This window comes from Alosa sapidissima, chromosome 1 (assembly GCF_018492685.1).
Source record: "Alosa sapidissima isolate fAloSap1 chromosome 1, fAloSap1.pri, whole genome shotgun sequence".
NCBI lineage: Eukaryota > Metazoa > Chordata > Actinopteri > Clupeiformes > Clupeidae > Alosa > Alosa sapidissima.
In genome coordinates this window covers 53,780,950-53,798,358 of record NC_055957.1, presented here as the reverse complement: position 1 = coordinate 53,798,358, position 17,409 = coordinate 53,780,950, and the positions used below count along the sequence as shown (strand labels likewise).

Here is a 17,409-nt window from a genome sequence, read left to right as displayed (position 1 = left end):
TACAGTAGGCTATTAGTAAACAACTGATCAATATGCATTCATGGACTGACATTGATGAGAATAAACTGCAGTCAATAATGTGCATAACAATGTCCATAACACATATCACCACTAAAATTAACTGTGTGTGTGTGTGTGTGTGAGAGAGAGAGACAGAGCGCTATGGTACGTAGGCTACACCCACCCACCCCCGCAAAAACAAATTCACGCGTGACCAATATTTGTCCGTTTCCCGGTTTTAGGTCCGTGCATTGCAAAAAAAGTAGCCTATAGCATAACAATATCCGGGCCGTAGGCCTATGTTTGACACCCCTGTTTTAGAGAGAAGGAGAGACTCGGCGCAGCTCAGATGTCTTCTTAATTTTCTTTATTCTTTAGTAAAAGGTGCAGAACATTATTAAACTTTCGATGTGTCGATGTTTTTGACTAACGGACATCGAAACGTTAGTCAAAGTTTAATAATCTGCCCCTTTTACTAAAGAATTTTAAGAAAATTAAGAAGACATCTGAGCTGCACCGGCGTCTCTCCTTCTCTCTAACACTTTTTGGCTTTGGCTAAATATTTCTAAAATCATTTGAGTTTCACTAGTTACATGTTTTAACAAGCAACACTTGTTATTGAACAGACGTATGTCGAAAATTGACTTTATTTTCCATACGGAGAAATAACATATGCAGAGTCTAACCAAGGTCGATCTTGCCAAAAAAGCCCTCAAACCTGAAAATACATGAGGCAAAAGTGCAAAACATCACAAAACTAACTAAACTAACACGCGCATATTTTTGTATTGCAATCATTGTAGCCTACAGTTGTAACAGCGCGTAACAGTCGTTTTACTCCCCGTATGCACTCATTATAAAGAACGTTTAACGTGTCCCAAAAACAGCTCAATTAATCACCAGACGTTTGGTGATTAATTGATAGCTGTTTTTGGGACACGTTAAATGCTTACTTGTTTGGAAACAAGTATTGCCAGGAGCAACACCTTGCAAAAAATTATAACAATAGGCCTTTATATGGCTCTGCTCCTGCCTAGATTCAAACTCAGAACTGCCTGAAAGTTGCAGACCTGCTCTGGAAATACGTGCATTAACCCACTCGACCGTCAGACAACACTATCTGCTTCGAGTAGGCTAGGCCTATTGGGTAGGACTGTAGCCTACACTGGTTGCTGTGGCACAGTCTTGAGTGACCGAATTCGTTTTCCTTTGTCATATGAATGCTGTCATTTTGTTAACATTACTGTTAAGGAGATGCTGTAGGCAAAGTCTATATTTCAACCTCGTTAGTATAGTAAAAAAAATCAGAACTATTCACAAGGTTTCTGGGCACCATATTTATGTTCTGTTAGCAAGCGAACTTCTCATGACTACTGACAAAGTAGCCTACTGCCACCTGACAAAGCTCTCATTTTAAAACATTACTGAGAGACAGGCACTGTACAATCAAGAAATCTTGCCACTGAATCCAAAACTATGTTTAACATTATGTACAAAGCTTAGGCTACAGTGGACTAGCATGTTGTAGGGGCTGCTAAAAACACAGAGAAACGCACTGAAAACTCGGCCAATCACAGCCCTTGCTGTCGAATGCGCCGTCTGGTTCGACCGTGGAACGCCAGAGCGGACTATGCTGCCCCCAAGCGGCTGCAGTTGTACTTACATTTCACCCAGCTGCGTGAATCACCTTGATCGTGAATGAAGTGTCAATTTTTAACTGGGACCCACTGTATGTTCACTGACATGGCACACATGGAGAGTGTCTGCTGCTAGGAAATGAACCTGGGACATCTCATCCAAAATAACAGATACATCACGTCCAATCCTACGTGCCAAATGCTATCATTAAAGCGAGACGTTGGAGGTCGCAATGCGGTCGCTGAGGGACATCCGAGCCGAAACACTGGAACGCCCAAAAACAGCAGTTAACCAACTAACACACTCTTGATAGGTTGTGCGGAGGGGGTAGGCTGGGGGGGGGGGGGGGTTCACTCTTTATTACGACATCCTGTTATTACGACATCCTGTTATTACGACAACCCTCTATTACGACATGCCTCTATTTAGACATGCCCCTACTCCGTTTTTTTTTAGTACCACTATTCCGACATTAGGCTACCAATCCTCATTTTAAATTTATCTCTGCAGTTCATGTATCCTATCAAATTCCAACATCCTAGATGCATGGATGAGCTTTAGTCATGTCATCTGCACCTGCAGCTACATCAACAATCCACCCGCGAGACTTCCGGGTTGACGCTGGTCTGCGATGCACGTGTAGCTTACTAGCTCTTCCTCAACAACACCTTAAACTTAACATTTCACTTAATAAAATCAACCAATCGAGTTTAAAGTCGAGACATCATGGCACAGGCAAAGACGGGAGGCAAGCGAGAAGGGGACAGCATGTCACCATTAAAGAAAAAACCGATGATAAGCATGTCGAAGGAGGACATGGACGACGCAATTGCAACAGCAGTAAATATGGCGCTGAAAGAACAACAGAGTGTCCTCAACCTCATGATACAGACAGCTGTAAAGGAAGCTATTAATAGCATCTTAATCCCGCAATTGGCAGAACTAAAAACTCAAGTACAGCAAGCGGAGGATGCCATGGGTGTTTTGGCTAAAGATGTAGATAGTTCTCAAAAGGCTGTTCAAAATAACACTGCTAAAGTGGACTCCCTACAGGCTGCACTGAGAGCTAGCAAGCACCAGGTTAACGGTCTCCATCAACAAGTTAGCGATCTCACCTCTAAACTGACCCAGATGGAAGACCACAGCCGATTGTCCAACCTCAGATTGGTGGGGTTGAAGGAGGGCGAGGAAGGATCCGATCCCGCCGGCTTTCTGACTACTAATCTACCTAAGTGGATACCAGCGTTACAAGGCCGAAATGTCTGCATAGAGCGGGCCCATCGACTTTACAGCGCAGAGAAAGATGCTAACAACAACCGTCCGCGTACACTGATCTTCAAGCTACTGGACTATAACGATCGCCAGGCGATTCTGAAGGGAGCCAGGGCCAAAGCCATTAAGCATGCCGACCATGACCTGCTGTTCTTTCCCGACTACAGCAAAGATACGACCATCAAGAGAAAAGCTTTTGTTCCAATCTACAAGAAAATGACCTCGCTTGGATTACAGCCGTTTCTGCGCTACCCAGCCCATCTTAAGGTTACCTTCCAGGGGAAAAGCCTCAACTTTGATACTCCATCCGACGCAGAGAACTTTATTCGCAACACTTTTCAGAGGACCTCCAGTCAACTCCATGGAGTCTCACAGCGTCAGGAACCAGATGAGATGGAGGCATCATCTCCGCAATAGCCTATAAGCTAGCCTAGTGCCATGTAAGCTTGTACATCTTGGTATATTTTCCGTTCATTTTATTCATCAGTATCATTTGAGCTTTAAATAACATTCCTTCAGCTATCTAGCGTTAATTTACAGACTGCTCAAAGTCTATGAAGAACTCACCTGCCTATTTTTCAGTCTATTTTGTTTGGTTGACTTATGTTCTCCCCGACTACAACGTTATACGTTTATTTGGATCTCTATAAGGGGAGTATCAGTAACGTTATTAGGGTTGTTGAGGACTGCTTTGCATTTCCGCGTAACCGGAATGGTTATGGCGTGTGTGTTGTTGCAATCCTTGGGCTCTACGAGAGTCTGGCGGTTTGCGTGTGTGTACATAGTTGTGTTGTGTAATTCAAGATTTGTTTCCGATACAGTACGACGACATGCTCTTACTACCTGCATTCCCCTTAATTTATGTTTATGTCTTTTTATTTGTGTTTTTTTTCCCCTACTGCTCTGTATTTCAAGTGTTATGTTAATTAGATGGCCAACTTGAATATTATCAGCTGGAATGTTAGAGGTTTAAACTCGCCCATTAAGCGCACTCGCTGTCTAGAATTTCTTAAGCGTAAGCAAGTCTCTATCGCATTGATTCAGGAGACGCACCTGACAGAAGATAACGTAAAGCGTTTCCAAAACAAACACTACAAAGTTATAGCTTACTCGTGCACCTCTTCCAAGTCAAGAGGTGTGTTAATTCTTGCTGAAAGAAAATTACAATATACAGTGGTGGACAATGGCAAAGATAATAATGGTAGATTTGTGTATGTTCTACTTGCTATTAATTATGCAAAGATTTTGTTAGCCAACATATATGCGCCAAACACATTTGATGTTAATTTTTTACCCTCCATCAGTGATTCTTTGTTGAGTTACCGTGACTGTCATAGTATTATAACAGGTGATTTTAATGCAACAGTATGTCCAGAATTAGATAAGTCCAGTAGTACGCCCTCTGCCACACTGCCTCCCTCATCACTTTCTCTCAGATCATTCCTGGCAGACTTAAACATAGTGGATCCCTGGCGTCTCCGCCATGACAAAGTTAAGGCATACTCCTTCTACTCTGGCCGCCATGGCTCCTCCTCAAGAATTGATTATATTTTTATCAGCCCGTCCATCTTAAATAACATTAGTCATATTAATATGCTGCCCATCTTGCTTTCTGACCACGCCCCAGTTATGTGTACATTGACACCAGTTGTTAATCACCCTAAAGTGCGCAGGTGGAGGTTCAATGATTCTCTCCTTAGTAATAAGGCCTTTTTGGCACATATGAAAGAACAGCTTACTGAATTTATTGATCACAACAAAGAAAGCTGCACCAATGCTCAAACAATGTGGGAGACAGCTAAATGTTTCATAAGGGGTATATGTATTGGCTTTTCTTCTAAATTGCATTCTGAACGTAACAAAAGGCTTAATGACATTGAGAGACAAATTACAAGGATAGAGCAAGAGCAATTAACAGCGCCCTCAGTAACCAACGTAAACCTACTCACGGCACTTAGAGGGGAATACCGAAGTATATCCCTTGAAAAAGCAGAGTTTATATTGCATAGAACAAAGCAAAGATATTACTATGATGGTGAACGTCCAAGCAGGCTACTAGCCCTCAGACTTAAACAATGTGAATCTAAAGCACTACTCAATGCAATCCGGACGACAGAGGGCCAAGTTGTAACACAACCTGATAGTATTAATGACGTGTTTAAAGTTTTTTACTGTAACCTCTATGCATCAGAAGGCCAACTAGATGCTGAAAGGTGTGCCACATTTCTTCACAGTCTAGCATTACCTACTTTGGATAGTGTTGACATGGCAGACCTGGAAAATCCTATATCATTGAAAGAACTTGAATCAGCAGAATGCATTGATTACTATTCTCCTTAAAAAAGGCAAGGACCCACTGGAATGCTCCAGTTACCAGCCTATCTCACTGATTTGTGGAGATAGGAAAATTTATTCTAAGGTGCTGGTCACTCGTATGGAAACCGTAGTGGGCAAACTCATACACTTTGATCAAACAGGATTCCTTAAGGGGAGGGTTGCATCTGATAATATCAGAAGGCTCTTTCACATTATTGATGTGGCTGACTCTCTTAAAGAGGACTGTGCTGTTTTTTCGCTTGATGCAGAAAAGGCATTCGACCGCCTCGAATGGGGGTATTTATGGATGGTTCTGGAGAGGTTGGGTTTTGGGCCAAAGTATATCTCTATGTTAAAAACTCTATACAGTGGAGCCACAGCCTCTGTCCTCACTGGTTCCTTTCAATCCACACCCTTTAACTTACACAGAGGAACGAGGCAAGGCTGTCCATGCTCACCTTTACTGTTTGCCCTGTCGTTAGAGCCTCTGGCGCAGGCCATTAGAGACAGCAAGGTAATATCCCCTATAACTGTAGACCACTCTAGACATTTTCTCTCGCTGTATGCGGATGACTGCCTTCTTTTCCTCTCTAATATTCAGGAATCCTTACCACATGTTATGACTATTTTCAGATATTTTCATAATATATCAGGGTATAAAATAAACTGGTCTAAATCTGCCATTTTCCCTTTGAATTCAGCGGCTAAGAATGCTCAGCTACCAGCCGACATCCCTGTCTGCTTCTCCTTCACCTACCTTGGCATAGAGATTTATCCTAGTCTGCATAAAATTGTTAATGAAAACTTTAATGGAATGAAAAGGAAAGTAGAGCAAGATCTAAAGAGATGGGGCTCTCTTCAAGTAGCAATGCAAGGCAGAATTTCAACTATCAAAATGAATATCTTACCCCGTGTAAATTTTCTGTTCTTCATGATTCCAGTTGCTCCTCCACCTAAATTTATTTCTGAAATGCACTCTCTCATGTCACAGTTTATTTGGGGTGGAAAACGTGCCAGAATTAAATTAACAACTTTACAAAGAAGCAAGCTTACAGGAGGCTTGGCGGTCCCTAATCTACATTTCTATTACTATGCCTTCCAAATTAGGTCATTACAGGTGTGGAGACACCAGGATTCACAAGTCCCATGGCGGGCAATAGAGGCAGCACGTGTTCAACCACACCGCTTAGAGGATTTACTTTATACAGGCACAGGTCGCAAAAATATCCAGCTACGTTATGGGACTATCATAGTTAACTCCCTTAATGTCTGGAGGAAAACCGAAAAAATGCTGGGCGTAACAAGTAAATTTTACAAAACTTCTCCATTATGGAACAATTATAATTTTCAGTCAGGTGGGAAGCCATTTGCATTTCCATGTTGGGCTCGTAAAGGAGTCACTGTTTTCAGTGATTTATTTGACAATACTGCACTGCGCCAATTTTTAGACATAAAAAACGACTTTGATCTGCCAGGTACGTCATACTTCCTTTACCTTAGGCTAAGATCTGCTATGAAGGCTTACGGAGTGCCCTGGGATCAGCAGATTCCAGAGCACCCAATGGAAAAGTGGGTCAGACCCATGCAAAACTCCAGAGGGACTGTAACAGTCATTTACAATGCTATAATCCTTCACCAATCAGGACACCTAGCTGTAGAAAGGGTATGGGAAATGGAATTGAAAACACTTGGCCCACCTCCTTTATGGGAAAATATATGGGAAAACTTGAGTAACGCCTCAAAAAATCTTGCGCATCAACTCATACACTTCAAGCTAATACATCGGGCATATGCTACTCCATTGAAATGCTTCCAAATGAAATTAGTCCCAAACCCTATTTGCACTCACTGCCCAGATCAGGCACTTGGCACAACAATGCACATGTTTTGGGAGTGCACCCCAATCAGACGCTTCTGGACTGATGTATTTTCTATAATGTCATTGTTACTGAATGTTGATATACAACCTACCCCCTCCCTCTGCCTTCTTAATGATGATTCCCAGCTATCCATCACTTTCAACCAACGTAGACTACTCTTGGCAGGGCTTACGGCGGCAAAAAAGACCATCTTAAGGCTTTGGTTCCACTCTAATCTACCCTTAACACAATATTGGCTAACTGCCTACCAGTATATTACCTCTCTTGAGTGTACTACTGCGCGCCTCAACAAGGCCAAACTAACAACTATCCAGGCATGGTCGTGGATTACACGGTCCATACAAGATCTCCTTGTGAAACAGAATATTCTGACCTGAATGTAGGATTTATTATCATTACTATTATTACTATTGTTATTATTATTATTATTTATTTATTGACTTTTTAATTGATTTATTTTTTATGGGGAATGCTTTATACTTCTTAACTAATGTTGACAATGTGACTGCTATCTTTAATATCCTTCACTATATAATTTTTGTCTATCAGAACTATGTATTGAGTGTCGTACTGTATGTACTGTTTGTGGTGTATATGTTCAAGTTAAATGTGACTGTAAATGTAACATCTCATTCTTTTCTAATAAAAAATGTTAATCACAAAAAAAAAAAAAAAAAAAAAAAAAAAACAATCCACCCGCCATCCACTAAACAATGTTTTTTCCCAATAATTGATATCGGCACACATTTCAGTCAAAACCTTAGGTGATTTTGAACTGGCCATGTGAATAAATGTTACACATTATGTAAAACACAGGTAGCTCTCCTCATTTTATTATCTAAGCTCTCAGGGGAAAACGGTCGGAAACTCCATGCATCAAACAAACTCTGTGCGTGCAGGCCACCTATATTAATTAATTAATGGCCGCCAATCAATGGCCAATTGCGCAAAGACGGGCGGAATTCTTACGCTCCAGTAGCCTAAACCACTTCAATGAACGTTCAAATAACCCCCAGAGTTCAGTGTCCATCAGGGTGTTCAAACTGGATGTGCGATATAGTTGCTTATATTGCATTTTAGAGGACAATGATAAAGCCATGTGCAACGCATTTTGGCTTGCCAGCAGGTTGGATAAACTCAATTTACTACACAATAATGTAGGCTAGGCGTATATATTTTATATGTCAGGCGTGCAGTTGTTGAATTGCACATAACATGTCTGCATATTTATTTAGGCTTTCTCTCGACTTTAGGCTAGCGCATGCATTATCATGGCCCCATAGGGGAGACCGGGGCTAGTTGGAACAGGGGCAGGTTGAAACACTGTTAATATCCAGGCTACTAGAGGGAGCTGCAACAAAATTCCAACACTAAACTGACGGCCTTATTGAGTAGAGTAAACTCACGTATGTAACTGGTCTCCAGGTCATTAACCCTTTAGGTGAGAACAACATTTTAATTTTGTAGGGCCCTACTGAAGAAAAACACACAGGAAAGACATCAGCAAAGCCCTACAGGCAGTGATATAGATGATCACTTCAAACAAAAGCAAAAGGGGTACTGCAAAGGACTATAACATAGGTGTTCCAACCAACCCCGACTACATGTGCCAACCAACCCCGTGCATGGGGCAGGTTGGCATACGTGCACAACACCACTTTAATCATATATAACTCAAAACAAGGGATAATTTGTTGACATTGAATGTATACATTTTGTAGCTGAGATCCCAAGCTTTCAGTTAATCACAATTTGACAATTTCAACGCATTGTAAGACGGAGAAATATAGCCGAGAGTGAAAAGTGTTCCAACCAGCCCCAGTCTCCCCTAATTGTGCAAAGACAGGCGGGATATCCGACGCTCCTTTTACAGTAAACCACTTCACAACGAACGTTCAAATAACCCCCAGAGTTCAGTGTCCATCAGTCCCAACATTTAGAAACATAATCGTAAAGTCCAAGTGTAAATTGGGTGTGTTTTGATTTTGAGAGAGACTAGAAAAGGGCCGTATGTCTCACAGCAACTGCGATAACCTTGTTTCTCGAAGGCCATCCTTACCTCCAAATATCCACATCTAATGAGGGTCGGCGACTATATCCAACACCCAATACTATTTGCAATACCCTCGATATACATATTGTTGGAAAGCTTAGTTTATGGCCGTTCGTGTGAGTACAATAACTTAATTTTGTAAATTTTACCAAAACGACTGGTTCCGCCTCGCAGGGTCACATTTCATTTGTTGTCTTATCTTTTTTTATTCAAAACAATTCGTAGGTATCCATACTCAAGACACAAATAATCATCAGGTTAAGTCCTCTCTCCAAAATCTTTTCCTCTGAGATGCACGCGCTATAGGCTATATAATTTAGGCTACCCAACATTTCAAATGTGACTCTCTAATCAACTTTTTTAGCTCTTAAACACGAAAAATACTGTTCAACGGAGCTGGTTTGTGTGAGGCACACTCTTGGACTCCTTGAGACGCGACTAACCTTTCGGTTGAAGTTTTGGTGCGTAGGCTATTACAGAATCCAATCCTGTTGCCCCTGTTGCCCCTGCTATTTATGTATTTACTTAAAGTGAACAGCTTGTTATTTTATGTCAGCTTACATAAACAAATAAAAACTCAGACGCCTAGCCTACAGTCCATAAACAACGTCTACCCACAAAACCATGCCTGTCACAATCACAGACCTAGGCTACTACAGAGTAGCCTACACAAGTCAGACGTAGGCTAGCGTACCCACAACAGGTTCTTACCAGGTTTGCAAGTCTGTGCAAATAGTTTCCACTACTACTTGAGCGAAACAAATGCAATCATTGATACTACTCAATCACAAAAAGAAACATCTTACTCACACATGAGAAGTTCGCTCCCCCAAGTTTATTCACCAATTCATCAACGATGCAACTGCATTTTCAGGTCCGGTAAAATCCACAAGTTGTGCGAGAACATCCAAACACATTATTGCAACCGAAGTTAATTAAGTACTGTCTCTGATAGGCCTACAGGCTACATTACAGCGGCCCTTGTTCTTGTACAAACACAAAAACAAACATCAACATAATTTGCGTAGGCATATTGAAATAAAGTGAACGTCCGCTAATGGATAAAACATCCACGAACAAACGCTAACCATTCTGATGACGTGTAGCGCCTGCATTTTTAAAACATGGCCGCGCCCCTAGTGGCGAAAGTCGTAATTGACATGTCATCTTCCGGTGAAACTACTTGAATATCGGGTTTAATGAAAATCCATGCATCTTCAAAAATGAAAAAGCAACCAAAAATGGTCACAGTTCTACTGCTTCATTTCCACTTATATCCAAAGAATACAGTTAGGGATTTTAACTTAGTCGACTGTTATAAGAAAGTGCATCCACGGGAGGAGGGCTTCACCTGGCACAGTGGTGACGGCGCCCGAGCCTCCTGTATCGGCTATGTTTTTACAAGAGATTGTCCGCCCACGGATGCTATATTTACTCCCCTGTTTTTCTCAGATCACTGCATGCTCTCCTGCACCCTTTCACTCCCCACAGGCGTGACAGTAGGTGGAGGGCTGTGGAAGCTGAACTGCTCCCTGCTACAAGATGAGGAGATAGTTAGAGAATACAGGGAGCAGTTCAGCCTCTGGCACACCCTCCAAGACTTTTATGACTCACGTGCTCAATGGTGGGAAATGGTGAATGGCAAGACAAAGACTTTTTTTAGGAAAAAGGGAAAGACAAGAAAGAGAGAGAGGAGGTGCATCTTGGGGCTGCAAAATAGACTACAGAGGTATTTTAACCTTTTAAATATGGGTCTCGATTTTAGTGAAGAAATAAAAAAAGTAAACAAAGAAATGTCAGGTTTAGCCGAAATAAAAAGTAAAGGAATGATTTTAAGAAGTAAGGACATGGAAACTGAAGAGGGAGAAAAATGTACAAGGTATTTTTTTTAAAAATAATTTCCAGAGGGGGTGGGATAACAAAATTAACAGAAGAAGGGAGGGAAGAAAACCGCATAGAGGGGACTTTAAAAATGATAGAACAGTTTTATGGGGACCTCTATGCGGAAAAAGATGTACATGAAAAAACAATGGAAGAGGTTTTAGAGTTCTTAAATTCAACAGTCTTAAATCAGAAGTTTTTTACATTGCTAAACATTTTAAAATGTCTTAAAGGTTTTAAGACAGTAAAGTGGAGAGGATGGGGATGGACTCCCCGTGGAATTTTATGTTACCTTTTAAGACATTTTAGCCAATGACATGCTGACTGTTTCGACGAAAGAATTCGACGAACTTGTCTGACTCTCAGACAGTAGAACAGGGATAGTTTCACTACTCTACAAGGAGCGTCCTCTCGTGGCCTGGAGGCGGCAGTGTGGGGAAGCACTATCTCTGTGAGGCGAGGGCCTTCCTCGTGTCGGCTGGGATTCGGGCTGGTCGGGTTGATGAGTTGCCGTCTAAGGCTTTCTTTGCGGCGGCTCGTCGTCGGCAGCAGCAGAGTAGCCTGGATGAATTGAGGGGGCCAGCTGGGCCGCTGATGGACCCAGTGGAGGTGCTGGATGGTGCGAGGGCCTTTTATGAAGGGCTGTTTCAGGGCCGGGCGTCGGATGTGGGGGAGACGGGGGGTTTCCTCGCCTCCCTCATGGCACGCTTGTCGGAGGAGGAGCATGACCGGTTGGAGGGCCGCTTGTCATTGGAGGAGACCCGTGTGGCCCTGGCATCTCTTAAGGGTGGGAGTGTACCTGGCTGTGATGGGCTGCCTATTGAGGTCTATAAGGCCTTTTGGCCCCTGGTGGGCCTGGATCTCCTGGAGGTGTTTGAGGAGGGGTTGGCCTCTGGCCGTCTCCCTGAGTCTCTGCGGACTGGGTGGGTAACCCTTCTGTACAAGAAGGGGCCCTGGGATGAGTTGGCAAATTGGCGGCCCATCACCCTCCTAACCCCCGATTATAAGGTCCTTGCCAAGGTCCTGACGCGCCGGCTGAGTGGGGTGTTGGGCTCCGAGGTCCTTCCGGACGAGGTGTGTGGGGTCCCGGGCAGGCCTGAACTTGGCCCTGGTCAGGGATGTCATTAGCTGGGCTGAGCAGCGTGGCCTTCCTTTGGCGCTGCTTAGCCTTGACCAAGAGAAGGCCTTTGACCGTGTCGCTCATGGGTTCCTGTTTCGGGCCCTGGAGCACATGGGCTTTGGCCCGGTTTTCTTGGCCTGGGTTCGGCTACTTTACTCGGGGGCCCAGAGTAGGGTCCACATTCAGGGGCGCCTGTCGGGGCCGGTCGCGCAGGATAGGGGGGTGCGACAGGGGTGCCCCCTTTCCCCTCTACTGTACGTATTGTACATAGAGCCTTTGGTGGCCTGTTTCCGAGCTGACCCGGGGATTCAGGGAGTCCGTCTCCCTGGGGCAGGGGGGGGTGAAGGTCAGGGTCTCTGCCTATGCAGATGATTTGACCCTGTTTGTGTCTTTGCTGGGGAGCTTGAGGTGGCTAAGTCTTTGCTGGAGCGGTTTGGTGGCAGGAGCGGGATGGGCAGCAGGTGGGGAAGTGGAGACGGTGGGCCATGTGTTTTGGCACTGCTGGGAGGCCTCCTGGGTGTGGGACTTGGTGGTGGCCTGGGTGGGGCCCCCATTGCGGGGCCACTTGTCTCTGGACCTGGTCCTCTGGGGCTCAGGTCTGGCAGGGCTCTCAGGGGATGTTAGGATGGTGGTGTGTACTGTGGTGTCTGAGTGTAAGAAGGCTCTGTGGGAGCGCAGGGGGGCCTCGGTGCGTCTGCGCGCTCCTGCGGGTGAGTCTAAGGGTGTTCTGCACAGGGTTAAGTGGAGGGTCTGGGGCTATGTGAGGGAGTGTGGTCAGCTGCATGGGGTGGATGAGGCTTGGAGGGTGTGGGGCTCTCTGGCAGCGGAAGTGGAGCTATAGGTTTTTTCTTTATTTTCTTTATTTTTTGGGGTTGGGATTTTCTTTTCCTTTCCTTTTGTTTTTGTTTTTGTTCCACCAGGTACCGGAGGCACCAGGGAAGCTACGCCATCCACCTGGGTCGTTTGCTATTGGGACCAACCGGGGGTTCCTGTACTACCCTGGGCAGCCAGAATATTGCAAGAGATGTGGAGGTCTGGGCCACGGCAAAAAGGACTGTACAGGAAGTCGCTGCCGCTTTTGTGTTGGGGGTGACCACACAGCAGGTAAGTGTACTGCTCCTAAGCTTTGTTCCTTGTGGCTCTGATACGCATTTGTTTGCTGCTGCGGCTAGCGGCTTCGTATGCTACTGTGGCTAGCTCCGAGGACGTGTTACGTGAGCAGGAAGAGGTGGACATGGCTGCGGAGTTGGAGCGGCAGGCGGCAGCGGCTAGCTTGGTAGCTGGAGGTTCTCTGGCTGCCAAGATGGCGGTGTCCAGTGCGCCACATGGTCAAGCTCCTGACTCGTCAGCTCCCCCGGAGGTGGGAGGTGGTGTGGCACCTGGCTCGGCTTCCTCTGCTGTGGGGCCCCTGCTGGATGGGAGGGGAACTGCAGATGAGGACATCTTGTTCACTGCCCTTAATGAGTCCTGTGGCAGGATCCTTGGGCTTGATGGTCTCAGGTGCTCTTTGAGCTGAGCCGCTTCTGTGGAAGAGGCGGAGGCCAGGGAGTCCTCTCCTATGTCCGATGGGATCCCCTGGAACGTCCCGTCTCCGGCGTTGGTCCCAGCTCGGAACGGGGCGGTTGCCAGCCAGAAGGGGGGAGGTCGGCTTCGTAGAGAGTGGCGGTGGCGGACGGTCAGCCAGACCGCAGGAAAGGTGAAGGTGGTGGGATGCTCTGGGTCTCCAGAGCCCTCTCCCTCCCGGTGTCCGGGGGGGCGGCCCGGCGATTCAGGAGGATCCTGGCATGGAGGTGGAGAAGGGGAGCTGGGAGCAGCAGGGGTGTGCTTGTGGAAAGTCAGGCCGGTTCTTCGGGCGGGGGGCCGGGGCCATCACTGGACTCCCTTCGGGTTGAGGGTGGGCCCCCCTTCCCTGCCTCCAATGAGGTCGACGTTCCATCTGAGGAGGTCGGTGGAGCGGTTTGCTGGGGTTCACCTGCTCGGGGGAGGGAGACGAAAATTGCTGCTTACGCTGACGACGTGACACTATTTGTGATGTCGGACGCCAGCTTTGGGGTGATCACTGACATCTTGGCGGAGTACGGTAGGGCAGCTGGGGCGAAGATGAACCTGGCTAAGTCCGCAGTGATGGGGTTTGGGAGGTGGGCTGGGCAGGCTGCCTTCCTGGGTGGTTTCCGGGTGGCGGACTGCCTGTGGGTCCTGGGGGAGGACTTTCACCACCAGGAGTCAGCGCATAGGAACTGGGACGGTTTGATGGACAGGGTTAGGGGCGAGGAGGTTGGGGTGTTGGAGGTCCCGGCCTCTCCCGCTGCTGGGGAGAGTGTTGGCTGTGAAGGCCGACATTCTCCCTCGGTTGAACCACCTCGCATATGTGTTCCCCGTCCCCTTCATAGTGGGGAGGAGGCTGGAGCGGGACTTGTTCTCGTTCTTTTGGGGTGGCAGTACTGAAATGGTGAGTCAGGTCGAGATGTATAGGACCATGGCGGAGGGGGAGAGGGAGGTGCTCTGCCTCCCGCTCAAGGTCCTGTCCTTACATGTGGCTTTTCAGGCCCGGATTGCAACTGGGGTGTTTTACCATCCCGCAGTCTTTCTCGGCAGGTTCTTGCTGGGTTTCCCCTTCCGGGAGTTGCGGCTTGTGGACCCTGGGGTCCCATGGTCCTCGGACCGGCCGGGACATTACGAAAACGTTGCCAGGTTTGTGAAGGGGAACGCCTGGTGTCTCCGGGATGGCCTGGTCTTGGATCACCGGGCTCTGTATAGAGAGGCCATCGCCAGGGGGCCTGGTTCACTTACTGTGGACTGGAGGGCTTTGCAGCCTTCGTATCTGTGGCGAGGGGGCAAAGATTTGAATTGGTTGTGCGCCCTAGATTGCTTGCCGGTCTGTGAGAGGGTCCACAGGTTGTGGGGCCGGGGCCCCGCTTTTTGCCCTTTGGGCTGCGGGGAGGAGGAGACTGCCGCCCACGCGTTTTGGGAGTGTAGGGAGGCGGGGAGAGTGTGGGACTTGGTAGCGGACTGGGTGTGCCCGGGGTACCGTGGCTGGCTCTCCCGGGACCTGGTGGTTCGGGGCACAGGTTTGGGGACCATCCCGGCTGCTAAGAGGCAGCTCTTGTGGTCTATTGTTACGGAGACCAAGAGAGGGCTGTGGGATCGCAGGGTGTTGTACCTGAGGCGTCAGCCCCGCAGGGTACTGCTGAGGAGCTCTTTTTTAAAATTTGGGAGCTTGTGCGGTCTGCCGTAAAGGAGTGTTGGGTGGGTTGAGGGGCTGGGGAGGCCAGGAGGGAGTGGGTGGCCTTGGGGGAGGGGTTCTGAGGGGAGTCTTGGGCTTTTTTCTTGTTTGGTTATTTTGTTTGGGTTTTGGGGTTTAACTATGTATTGGGTCAGGTGCGATTGTATTGTGATGTGATGACGTACGGCAAACCAAAAAATGTATTTTGCCTGACTGTACTTGTGGGTGTGCAGGGAGATTTGTGGGTGTTTGGTGGGTCTTGATGGGCGGTGGGGATTGGGGTTTCTTCCTCCTACAGGCTTTGTTGACTGGACTTTGCTTTTGTGCCACATAGGATCAACACACAAAAAAAAGAAAGGCGGCTGTATCCTTGTAGTGTCTTGATTGTTTTGTTGTTCTGATTGATCTTCTGTGTGTTCCTTCATGTATTTTGGTGTTGACATGGCATACCTGTGCTTTCCTGTGTGGTTTTTGTTTTGGCTTATTGTGAATAATAATGAAAAAAAATTAAATCTGTTCTTATCAGTTTAATATCTGACACGTCCTCTACCCGAGGACCATATATTAATCTGATTTTTGGAACAGGGAGACGGAAGAGGGGCTTGCTCTGTCTGCTCCATGCATCGACCCGGTATTGCAGTGATTCCAGGAACGGTGCACATCCCTTTGACTGTCGAAGAAAAGAACCAACCCAGTGGAACCAACCTCTTGGACTGACTGACTCCCATGAAATCCTCCTTGACAGCAGACACAGCAGGAGTCCTTGCCAGGTCTTTTGCCCAACCGTGCCACCTCCCTTTTCGACCCCTTTTACTCTTTTTTTTTTTTAATTTAAAGGGGATGTTGATACTACTGTTTTGCGACTGGGCAACGCCTTCGAGTCACCCTCATGTCCACGACCGGCGCCGTTCATGCTCTCCGTCCAGCTTGCCCTGTGGCAGCCATCGCTCGGGTTTCTCTTCATCTCGTACAAATCTTTCGCCTTTTACTAAAGATTTCCGTGGATTGGAACAACCCCGAGATAGGGACATAGCTACAAGTGGTACTTCTCGGTCGGCCCCCCAGGTGCAACTTTGCAATACGCTGAGGTTTATCTTGGACGATGACATGGATTGCGGGGGAAGGTGATAGAAGATTATGTGATGGATGTCCATTTGGATAAAGGCTTTTTGTTTCCGGGATCAAAGTTTTTGTGTGTTCAGGACTTTAATTCAGTTGGCTTTTTCGATGTAAGTTTTTCGGAGCACGAGGACTGCCTGGATTTCTTTGCTGCTTTTCACCAGAGGAAGGACGAAGATTTATTGAGCGGACTTTCTCTAGTTCCTTTGTTTGGCCATGCCTGCTTTTTTGCTTCATGTGCATATAACCCGTGGGTTGAGCTGAAAGACATTGACAATTTTTTGAGTTTATATTGTGTTGAAGTTCGTGGTGGAGCTAAGTGTTTAAATAAGTTTGGTGTTTGGAATGGACGGAGGCAATTTTTTGTTAAGTTTAAGGATGACCCTGTCAACCCAGGACTTATTCACCCCCCGGGGAATTTTTCCTTGGGGCCAAACAGGGGTTTTTTGTCGTATCAGGGGCCGCCCCTTTACTGCAGGAGATGTGGGCAGCGAGGACACATGAAGGCTGCGTGCACGAGGATTGTTTGCCGGAGGTGCGGGGTGGAGGGGCACATGGCGAGGGAGTGCGCTGCTCCACTCAGGTGGACCTCTATCGAGCTTGCCCTGAGAGGCAGAAGACTTTTGCGGATGTGGTGAGGGGGGAGGACAGCCAGGGTGCTGGGGCAGCTGAAGCGCTTCAGCATGTGGCAGCGGTTGAGTCGGCAGCGACGGCGGCAGCGGTGGTGGAGATGCAGGAGGCTGGTGCGGTGACGGGAGGTTTTGTCGGCGGGCCTGGCTGAGGCAGCTCTCCCGGCGACGCAGGACTTGGCGACTCCTCCTGACAGTGGTTTCAGTCTCCTGGATGGCCCGGAGGTCCAGGAAGCCGGTGGAGGGGAGACTAATGCTAGCCTTAACTCCGGGGAACA

At 46.9% G+C, this 17,409-nt stretch overlaps 1 non-coding gene and 1 pseudogene across 1 annotated transcript; both read left to right on the top strand.

Annotated features, from left to right (window-relative positions):
* Positions 1-15,859: 15,859 nt before the first annotated feature.
* LOC121684326 lies at positions 15,860-16,048 on the top strand. The gene has a single exon (XR_006023105.1). It is a non-coding gene; the product is annotated as a U2 spliceosomal RNA (small nuclear RNA).
* A 282-nt stretch (positions 16,049-16,330) lies between these two features.
* Positions 16,331-16,404, top strand: LOC121681885 (annotated as a pseudogene).
* The last annotated feature ends 1,005 nt before the right edge of the window (positions 16,405-17,409 follow it).